This window comes from Eschscholzia californica, unplaced genomic scaffold (assembly GCF_041429995.1).
Source record: "Eschscholzia californica isolate CP2 unplaced genomic scaffold, dmEscCali1.0.p SCAF_3, whole genome shotgun sequence".
NCBI classification, from domain to species: Eukaryota; Viridiplantae; Streptophyta; class Magnoliopsida; order Ranunculales; family Papaveraceae; genus Eschscholzia; species Eschscholzia californica.
Window position 1 is genome coordinate 46600107 of NW_028238420.1, and position 11099 is coordinate 46611205.

The window sequence follows — 11099 nt, forward strand, 5'->3', positions numbered from 1 at the left end:
TTATTTTTTTTCAACTTCATACCAAACCCGAACCGTTCCATTAGGGGCGGGTTTGGGAAAAAAACCGCCGGTTCAAACCAAATTGCCACCCCTAAGATAGAGAAGATGATGAAGTCGCCGGCCGTCGCCGGCACCATCCCGCCGGCGACTTTCTGCCGACGACTTATAAGGTGCGTTTGGTTTGAATTTTTTTTGTTTTCCAACGTCTTCCCCGAAAATATTTCTCCTTTCCCCAAAGCGGTGGCCAAAATATAAAGTAGTTGTTATTTTTCCCATTCCCTATATTGTGGCCGCTATATGCACACCAAATTATCCAGATCTGGCCGGCACCTTATGGGTGCCCTAATTTGCATGGCCGACCCTCCTTTTGGGCCCAAAATACCCTTTGGGTGCCCCGGTCCAAAATCTCTTTTTTGGGGCCTTTTGTGTTATCTTTGCCTAAACTTCTTTTAGGCCTATGAGACATATTTATGGGACTCTTCCATGTTTATATATCTCATTCCCACTAGTCATATCATCCGATCAAATAGACATTCTTATGTGTAACCCGATGTAGGATCCGGTCGAAGTTAGCCGCGAATTACTTTGTAATTCGACGATCATAGTTGGTTTCTAGCTAAACACTACGACTCCTAAATAAACCGGACTTGATGATCTTCTTCATCAATTGTCCTTTCCGACAAATTGCTCACATTACGAATCTTTTATGATTTCAAAAATCAAATTTAAGAAAAACTCCGTTTGGGGTTTTGAAGACCCCGAGTCAATTTTGGAAAAATATGGTTTGACTTTTAATGACTTCCCAAATTAATTTTAAGAAAAACCTGTTTCAGCCCTTCGGGTGGCTCAAAACAATTTCAGTAATATTTTGGTGGGATCGGGAGAAAAGTTAGACTTTCGTCAGAGAAACTCCCACTCGGGTCAAGACCCGTAAAATTTTGGCTCGTGGACCTAGGTCAAACTCGGAATGGACCGGGACAATCCTTGGCCAAGGCTCAAGACCCTAAGGTCAAGGCCCAACAAGCTGGTCTGGGCCAATGGAGGCCTAGGAAGTGCATAGGTCCGACCCATGCACGATTCGGCCCAAGGCCAAGTGCTCGGGCAGTGCCTTAACACGTAATGGTCGAGACCAGACGCATCTCGACCTCGACCTGAACATTAGACGCGTCTGGTCTCAGGCTGAGCCTAATGGGGTGTCTCGGGTCTAGTCCGAGACACCCTAGGCCGTCCCAGACGCGTTTGGCCCTTGGCCGAAACCCTTAGGCCATCTCGGTCCTAGACCGTGCCCAGGGCATCCCAGACGCGTCTGGTGGCAACCCATGGTCCGAGACGCTCCTGAATTCCTAGGGGCGCCCCCTAGATGTAAGGAATTACATGTCTCTAAGACTACCCTAATCATCTAAGTAGTTTTGGTAGCAGAATCTCAAACATCTAATGTTTAACACTAAGTTATCCAGGATCATATACATGAACTAACAATGAACTAGAAGGAAGAAGTATACCTTTATTCGCTTTCCTACAAACTAAATTCCGACCAGTATTCTGAATGTATAACTTGAACTCCCTTCTTTCAGTCAACTAGGACCTTCTTGAAGGTTGAGATGAAGAACACTTTCTTCTAGACTTGATAAATAGAATGTGAACTTTTTTTCTAAAATCCTCTCTCTCCAATAGTTGTGCGAAGAAACTCATTTCCTTCCTGAGATAATTCCACACCCTTTCTGAACTCTAAACTGGTCCTTATATAGACATTACCTTAGTATAGTCCCACTCTAATAAGGAATCCTAAAAGTCTCTCAGAAAAGATAAGCGTTAGTTAGAGTTTTATCTAACTGGGATTCCTAATTAGGGTCAAAACCCTAATTAGGGGTATCCCCTAATGTGGCCGGCCAGACTATACCTTAATGAGCTTAGCCTGTCCGGCCCACATCCCCTTTATGGCCGGTCAGGGATTTCCCTTGTTGGCCCAAAAGTGGGGTTTGCTCTTTTTTGGGCTTCCCTTTCGAGTCTGATTCTTCTCTATCTTTTAAGCACTATTAGATTGGATCATATCCATTTATGTGCTAGTTCCCATCAGTCTATTCTCACTGTTCAAGTTACCATTCTTATGTGTAACCCGTTGTGGGATCCGGTCTATGTTAGCCGCGGATAACCAAAGTGATCCGATAATCGTGAGCGGCTTCTAGGTAAGCATTACGACTCCTAATTGAGCCGGATTGATTGATCTTCCAAATAAGGTCATCATTATCCTATGAGCCAAATCGTGCGCATTGCCATCTTAGTCGAAGGACATTCCTTCGAAAGGATATATCTTCAGGCCTTAAAGATATATATCCTTCAGTCTCCCACTGTACTTAGAACAAGTGCAATGCTTGATTTTCATGTTTTTTCATATCTCATCTGATACATCATACTTATCAGACTTTCTTGATTGGGAGGACAAACAGTCAAATCAAATGATTAACTATTTAATCTATTTGAGCACGACCATGTATTTCCAGTTGTCACTCCTCAAGTGGCCTAGAGATATTTTATCCTAACTTTCGTTAGGAAGACATATTCCATTCTTGTACTCCCATTCAGCTTCATGTCTATCATGTGTAACCTGACCTCCATTTTTATAAACTCCTTTTATGGTGCGGCTTGACGGGACCAAGGCTCGACATTTCTTACATAAGATGAGCGAGTACTCATGTTTTGAGGAATCTCTCCAATTTGCTAAATGAGAGTTATGACGTTCACATCTTCAATTCTTGAAGTACTCTCACTTGGTGGGAGTGGGTTTCCAGTGTAACTTATACACCCATGAAGTTGACTTGAATACCCTTATTCCCATAGCCCAGGAAACAACGCTATCTTGTCAATCACTCATGCTATTCTTCTTAAGTCATTGTTGTCCAACCAATGACTTGGGCTAGGGATATTATAATGGAGTGCTTCCATGTTCACTTAGCAGGGTTTCTTCATTAGATCACGTATCTAATAAACCTACCTGGAACATTCCATTATTTTGGACTGTCGTCTAAATTCTAAACCACAATTTAGATGACGAAATAAACTAATTTATTTCGGATAACAAGAGTTTGTAAAAGTGAGTTCCCCACGTAAACTCCTTTACGTGCCCAATTTTACAATGTAGGGATTTTAACCCATCTACTAATGTTTATAGCAGAATCTCAGACATCATATGTCTAACATTAGTATCCCCAGGATCACATGCATAAGCCAATAATGCTAAGTAAATAAAACTAGTTTGATGATTACCTTAATCGCAAGTTTTTCCCTCGAACCTTTCCAATCTCATTTGAGAAGACCAAGAGCTCCAAACGTCTCTCCTATACTTGGGACACCGAGCAATTAACTTAATCTCCCACCTTTTTGTTGGCTAGAACACCAATGGTGGTTGGATGAAGAACTCCTTCTTCTTTGACTCGATAGATAGTTGGGAATTAGCTCGCATTCTCCTTTTTACTTGATGTGGTAGAGTAAAAAAGCTATATGAGAAATTCGACACCTTATTCTCTGCCCTTAGAGTCATTATGTAGAACCCTAATTAGAGTCCCAATCTAATTTGGTTTCTTAAAAGACCCTTTAGAATAAGATTAAGGAAATTGCCGAAAATAACAACTAGTTGATATTTTCTCAATTCTTTGAGGAGGTGACGTCCAAACCCAGCCAAAATTGACAGATTTGATGTTCCTAACTAAAAGAACCGACCCTCCAAAATCAGCTTATTCCGAGCCCAAAAAGTCCCTTTTTGGCTCTAGGCCCAAAACCCCTTTTTCGGGCCTTTTGTACTATCTTTGCCTAAACTTTCTTTAGGCCTATGAGATATATATTTTGTTGGAATATGTGTGTATCTAATACATACTATTACTAGTGTTCTAAGCGGAATCTCAAACATCTATATGTTAACACTAGATTGTCAGGATCGATAGAGCATGAACTAATCAATGAACTAGAAGAGAGATAAATACTTTGAACGCGTTTTTCCCTCGAACCTTTCAATCGCGTGTGAAGATCGAGAGCTTCGATTGTAGATCCTCTACTTGAGACACCGAGTGTGTTGACTTTCAGACTGCTAGGACTTAATAGAAGGTTGTGAAGAACTCTTCTCCTTGACTAAATTGATAGAACGAGAGCTTTTTCTCTACAATCCTCTCTCTCCACTAGCTGTATATTGAGAGAGAGAGAGAGAGAGCTGTATATTTTTCCTTCCAGAGAAAAATCCACACCTTTTCTATTCTCTAATCACCCTTTTATAGATAAACCCTAATTAGAATCATATTCAAATTAGTAGGGGTGAGCAACGGTCGGCCGAACCGACCAGACCGAACTCGGCCGAACCAGACCGAATGGTTTTTAGGCCGAACCGAATAGTATTCGACTCGGCTCGGCTGAAAAACCGATCAACCGATCAAAGTTTGGTTTGGCTTCGGCTTGGGATTTTGAAAACCGCCAAAACCGAACCGACCAAACTACATATATTTATTATACATATATATATATATATATATATATTGTATAAAATAATACTAAAAATAAGTATTTAAAAGTTGATACTAAATAATAAATAGGGATTGGAAATTAACAAATGAATATTCTACGGATTGAAACCTTTAATAGAATAAAGAGTTCCATTGAATTACAAGTTTCTATTTGTTTTGTCCTTAAGTGAAAAGGTTAAAATCTAACCTAATTTAATATAGTTTTCGACTATTCTTCTTGCCGCATCCTGTAAGGTGTGAAGTCTTAACATCAAAGCTCCCAATCTCCCATCAAACTAATACACCACTATTCAAGTTTTATATACTTGTTTGACCTTTGTGCATGGAATTTATCTTTTTAAGTTATTTATGTGTCTATGACGGTTACAAGACAATTGAACTTAGATATATGGTTGTTGAAAGATTTTAGTTATTTTGTGCCTAATACGTTATCTTTTTACGTTTTGATTGGAATTACATTGTTAAACATTATCATTTTCTATAATTTCATTTTTCTCACGTTTTATTTGGTTTATTGTGTTCGGCCGGACCGACCAACCGAAGTCAATCGAACCAAACCGAACCGGGCCGAACGAAGTCGGCTGGCAATTTGATCGGCTCGGCTTCGGCCGGTGATCTAGCCAAACCGTCATTGATTGGTTCGGCTTCGGCCGGACTCTAAATGATCGGCAACCGACCGCTGCTCGCCTCTACAAATTAGGTTTTTCTATTTTCCGGGTCACAGAAAAGATAATTACCAAAATACCCTAAAAAGGGTATTTTGGCTATCCCCTTTAGTGTGGCCGGTCAGGGCAGCCCACTTATGGGCTTTACATGGCCGACCCAGTTACCTTGGTCGACCATCATATGGCCGGCCCAAAAAGCCTTGCTCCGAGCACCTCTTTTAGGTCCGGTTCTTTCTATCTTGTTCCGAATCTCCATTCGAACATTTTCGGCTTATTTAGTTGGATCCAATCAATCTTTAGCCTGTTCCCGTCTAGTCAAGTCTCTCCGATCAAGTTACCACTCTTATGTGTAACCCGTTGTAGGATCCGGTCTATGTTAGCCGCGAATCACCGAAGTGATCCGACGATCGTAGTTGGCTTCTACTAAAGTGCTACGACCCCTAATTGAACCGGACTGGATGATCTTCACGGTGTGATCATCATTATCCTAGCTGACAAATTGATCGCATTGCCATCTTGGTCTAAGGACACTCCTTCGGAAGGACATCTCCTTCAGACCGAACGGATATATCCTTCATATTTATGAGACACTCCCATTATAATTATCTCTTCCCACTAGTCATATCCTCCGATCAAATTGACACTCTTTGTGTAACCCGTTGTAGGATCCGGTCGAAGTTAGGCGCGAATCACTTCGTAATTCGACGATCGTAGTTGGTTTCTAGCTAAACACTAACGACCCCTAAATCAACCGGACTTGATAATCTTCCTCATCAATTGTCCTATCAGACAAATTGATCGCATTGCATCCTTGGTCGAAGGACATCTCCTTTAGACTCCCACTTGTACTTAGAACAAGTGCAATGCTCGATTCCTATGTCACTTAGTATTCCATCTAATACGTCACGTCATTCAGACTTTCTTGATCTCGAGTACAACTGTCAAAACAAATGATTAACTTTTAATCCATTTGAGCACGACCATGCATTTTTCAGTTGTTGCTCGTCAAGTGGCTCGAGGACACTGTATCATAATTTAATTAGGACATAATCCATTCTTGCGTTCCTACTAAACTTCATGTCTATCCTGTCCTTCCCAGTATCCGCCTTTATAACTTCCTTTTACGGCGCAGCGTTTAACGAAACCAAAGTCGGACATTCCTTACATCAGATGAGCTGAGCACTCATGTTTTGAAGAATCTCTCCTATCTTGTCTATCCTGTCCTTCCCAGTATCCGCCTTTATAACTTCCTTTTACGGCGCGGCGTTTAACGAAACCAAAGTCGGACATTCCTTATATCAGATGAGCTGAGCACTCATGTTTTGAAGAATCTCTCCTATCTTGTCTTTATGAGAAGTATTTTGACGTTTCATCATTCTTGATGAACTTCTCAGATTGAGGGTCATCTAGTGTATAATCTCTATTACACACCCACGTAGTCGAATCGAATACACTATTTCTATAGCCTATGAAACTGCGTTATCTCATCGACTTCCCGTGCTAGTCTTCATGGGTCATTATTGTTCATGCAATGACCTGAACTAGGGAATTGATAAGGGTTACTCCAAGTTCACTTAGTAGGGTTTCATTCATCAAATCACGTATCTGACAAGCCTACTTGGAGTACTTTCTTTATCGATGGATTGTCTCTTAAAATACTAAACCAAATTTTAAGGACAAAACAAAACTCCTTTTATTTTATTTATCAAATGTAAGTAATTAGTTACATAAACTCCTTTATGAATCCAAATTACATTTGTTGTCATTCCCCAATGCGCTTTATACCGATGTCCCTCATGTGTAAGTCGTGTTTGGGTTGAGGTAACAGTTTAATTAAGGGATCTGCAACATTCTCATCCGTATGGACCTTGCAAATGACCACATCTTTTATGTCTGTGATTTCCCTGATCACGTGGTTCTTCCTTTAGATATGCATGGATTTCTGATGTGCTCTAGGTTCCTTGGCTTGGGCGATTGCTCCATTGTTGTCACAATAGAGAGTTACTCCCCCTTCTATACCAAGTACGACACCAAGTTCTATTACGAACTTCTTAATCCAAACTCCTTCCTTTGCTGCTTCAGAAGCTGCTAGGTATTCTGCTTCAGTGGTAGAGTCTGGAACAGTGCTTTGCTTGGAACTCTTCCAACTTATTGTTCCTCCATTCAGACAGAAGACATAACCGGACTGCGATTTGAAGTCGTCTCTATCCGCCTGAAAGCTTGCATCCACATGGCCTACAACCTTGAGTGTATCTTCCCCACCATATACCAGGAAGTGATCCTTAGTCCTTCTCAGGTACTTTAGAATATTCTTGGTAGCGATCCAGTGCGCTTCACCTGGATTCGATTGGTAATGGCTGCACATGATTGATCCTATTGCCGAAGCATAAGGTATCTTTGTCATGTGTGCTAGCTCATCAGGACTTTTAGGACACTGATTCTTGCTTACGTGATTCCATGTGACATGGGAAGGAATTCTCTTTTGGAGTTTTCCATTTCGAACCTATGAAGAATATTATCTATATAAGTTTCTTGACTAAGTCCGATCATTTCTCCCCACCTCACCTATCTCTCTCCACCTCACATCTCTCTTTTACGACGAAGGTCGTGAAGGATATATGTCCTAGGAGTCTAGAGGTATATCCTTCCGAAGGAATGTCCTTCGACCAAGATGGCAATGCGTACGATTTGGCTCATAGGATAATGATGACCTTATTTGGAAGATCAATCAATCCGGTTCAATTAGGAGTCGTAATGCTTAGCTAGAAGCCGCTTATGATTGTCGGATCACTTCGGTTATCCGCAGCTAACATAGACCGGATCCTACAACAGGTTACACATAAGAATGGTAACTTGAACAGTGAGAATAGACTGATGGTAACTAGCATATAGATGGATATGATCCAGTTTGATAGTGCGTAAAAGATAGGAAAGAATCGGACTCGAAAAGGAAGTCCGAAAAGAGCAAAACCCACTTTTAAGGACAACAAGGGATTCCCTTAAAGGGAGATCCTTGGCCGGCCACTTAAGGGGTATGGGTCGGACAGACTAAGCCCATTAAGGGCTAGTCTGGCCGACCATAGCATGAGGAAACCCTAATTAGGAGTTTCAGTTAGAATAAACTCTAACTTGTGCTTATCTTTTCTGAGGGACTTTTATGATTCCTTATTTGAGTGGGACTCTACTAAGGTAATGCCTATATAAGGACCAGTTATGAGTTCAGAAAAGGTGTGGAATTTTCTTAAAAGAAAATCACTATCTTCACACAACTATTGGAGAGAGAAATTTTAGAGAAAAAGTTCTCATTCTACCTATCAAAGTCTAGAAGAAGGAGTTATTCATCTCAACCTTCAAGAAGGTCCTAGCTGACTGAAAGAAGGGAGTTCAAGTTATACATTCGGTGTCTCAAGTAGAGGAACTACACTTGAAGCTCTTTATCTTTCGAATACTGGTCGGAATTTAGTTCGTGGGAAAGCGAATAAAGGTATTTTTTTTCCTTCTAGTTCATTCATTAATTCATGTGTAGATCCTGGACAACTTAGTGTTAATCATATGATGATTGGGATTCCGCTTACAATATTAGTAACATGATTAGGATATGTATTAAATATTCTCAACAGGTCGCCGACTGGCGACCTTTAAAAAAATCTCTCATCTTTCTCTAAACACATCGGCGAAGGGGTTTTCCTTCGATGGAGGTCTGTTGAACCAGACCTTCGAAGGTCTGGTTCCGAACTCCTCTGTCAAACTAGACCTTCGAGGTCTGGTTCAACAAACTTCCAAACTTTTGGCCTCAGGCATGATGCCTAGGTTGGATTTGCTCTTACTTTAAAGTAGCATTAGTTTTCCACCGCGTCCTACGGCGTGACAGATCCCTCTTGGCTTCGCCGGTAAATCACATTTTATGTGAAGGAATATCATATAAAAAATCACTAACAGGAAAGATTTGATTAAAAAATTGGGAGATCGATTTGTTTAGGGAGATTTCTTTTGTTGTTTTTTTGAATAAAATTTCTTTGTTGTTGAGAGAGAGAAAGCATGGTGTAGAGAAAGAATTTAGAGAGAAAATGAGAGAACTTCAATTTTATGTCAAATAGTAGGCGGTTGAGAGAGAAATTAGGAAGATATGGGAGAGTGGGTTAGTTATTTTGATCTCTCCCGCGATGTTCTACTGTAAAGTTGAGAAAATTGGTATGTAATTCGTGGGAGAAAAAAAATAGGGAGAGAAATATGTGGGCAGTAATTATTCTAACCTTACACGGATACCCTTCTTTTTTTTAGTTTATTTACATAAGAAAGATGTGCTCCCAACCAAATCTCTAAAATAAAATCGGCGGTCAGACTTATCCTCTGGATAACCGAATGAGCTGTTTTAATATACTCCCTCTGTCCCAAACTGTTTGAGCAACTCTAGAGTCCTCTTATCAGTAGAAATCTTTAATTGAAAATCAACCAATTCTATATCAATAGAAATCTTTAATTGAAAATCCATCAAGATAAACAAACAACCAAAATTTTGATATTCGTGGATTCACCCAAACAATCTTCACCAAAAACGTGTATCACAAACAAAATTCTGAAAATTAGAGAAAATATGAGAGGAGACATTTACACATCAAATGATTGAAGGAGAAAAGGAGTAGCGCTCAAATCTACAGAAAACTCGATATCTCTCTTTTGGCAACCCACTTTCTCACTCTATAGAAATTCAGACTCTCAACATCTAATCTTTAGATGAGTTTCATCTTTCTCAATCTATTTGTGTACTCTATAATCGATCTCTTTGATGCAACTAACCTGACAATTTTTAACCTTCAAAGCAACCACTAGATGTAATAGTCAAGTGATTCAAACAATTGAAAGAAACAATAAATACAAAAAGGTACAAATGACAAAAAAGATCCAAACCCAAAACTTCAATCCTCTCTTATAGCCAAATATGCATTCAACCATCTAACCTTGGAAAATTGAGGGAAAGAAATTGTGAGAGAAACAGTCATAAGAAAGTTAGAGAAAATTGCCTCCTGAGATGAACCGTGAATCCGTGTGCTGCTTCCCGCAAAAGCAAAAAGCAGAAGCCACAAAATTGTGGCTGTTTTTTTCGCTGTAAAGCTCATTTACGACTTTTAAAAAGCCTTAGCTTTTTTCCACCAAACGTGAGTAAATCGATAATCACTTTATAATTCGCTAAAAGCTGAAATTTTTTTTACTGATTTTAAGCTAACCCAAACGCGACTTATGTCTCTCTCACATAAGGGCTCTTTCTCTCACACACACACACACACACACACACACACACACACACACACAAGCCATCCCTCTCACATAAGCTATGTCTCTCTCTCACATAAGCTCTCTTTCCTATCTCGCACAATAAATCTTTCCCTCGAGTTCTATATTCCAAGTAAGGAAGAATAACCGATTCCTCTTTTCTCTCACATAAGGTCTCTCTCTCTCTCTCTATTTCGGGGGAGGGTTTCCTTCTCTGGGATTTCCTCTTGTTATGTTTATATTTTTGTTTGGCCGCGACTTTGAGGAATAATTCTCCGGGGAATAAAGACTTTTCTTAAAATTAGTCAAATAAGATTGACTTTTTATGTTTCTTGTTATTGCTAAGGGGCTTCTAATTTTAGAAGATGCTATAAAAAAGGCTCCTCCATCTCGTCTGTTCTCTCTGCCACTTCATCTTCTCGACACCTCATCATCTTCTGCGGCGAAAGTCGCCGGCCGGCCAATTTTCCGGCCGGCAACCTTCAAAAATAATTTTTTTTTTAATTTTCTCTCTCCTCTCTCTAATTTTTTTCCTCTCTCTCTGGATCTGTTCTAGAGAGAGAGAGAAAAGGAAAAAAAATTTAGAGAGAGAAAATAATTTTTTTTTAATGTTTGAAGGTCGCCGGTCGGAAAATTGGCTGGCCGACGACTTTCG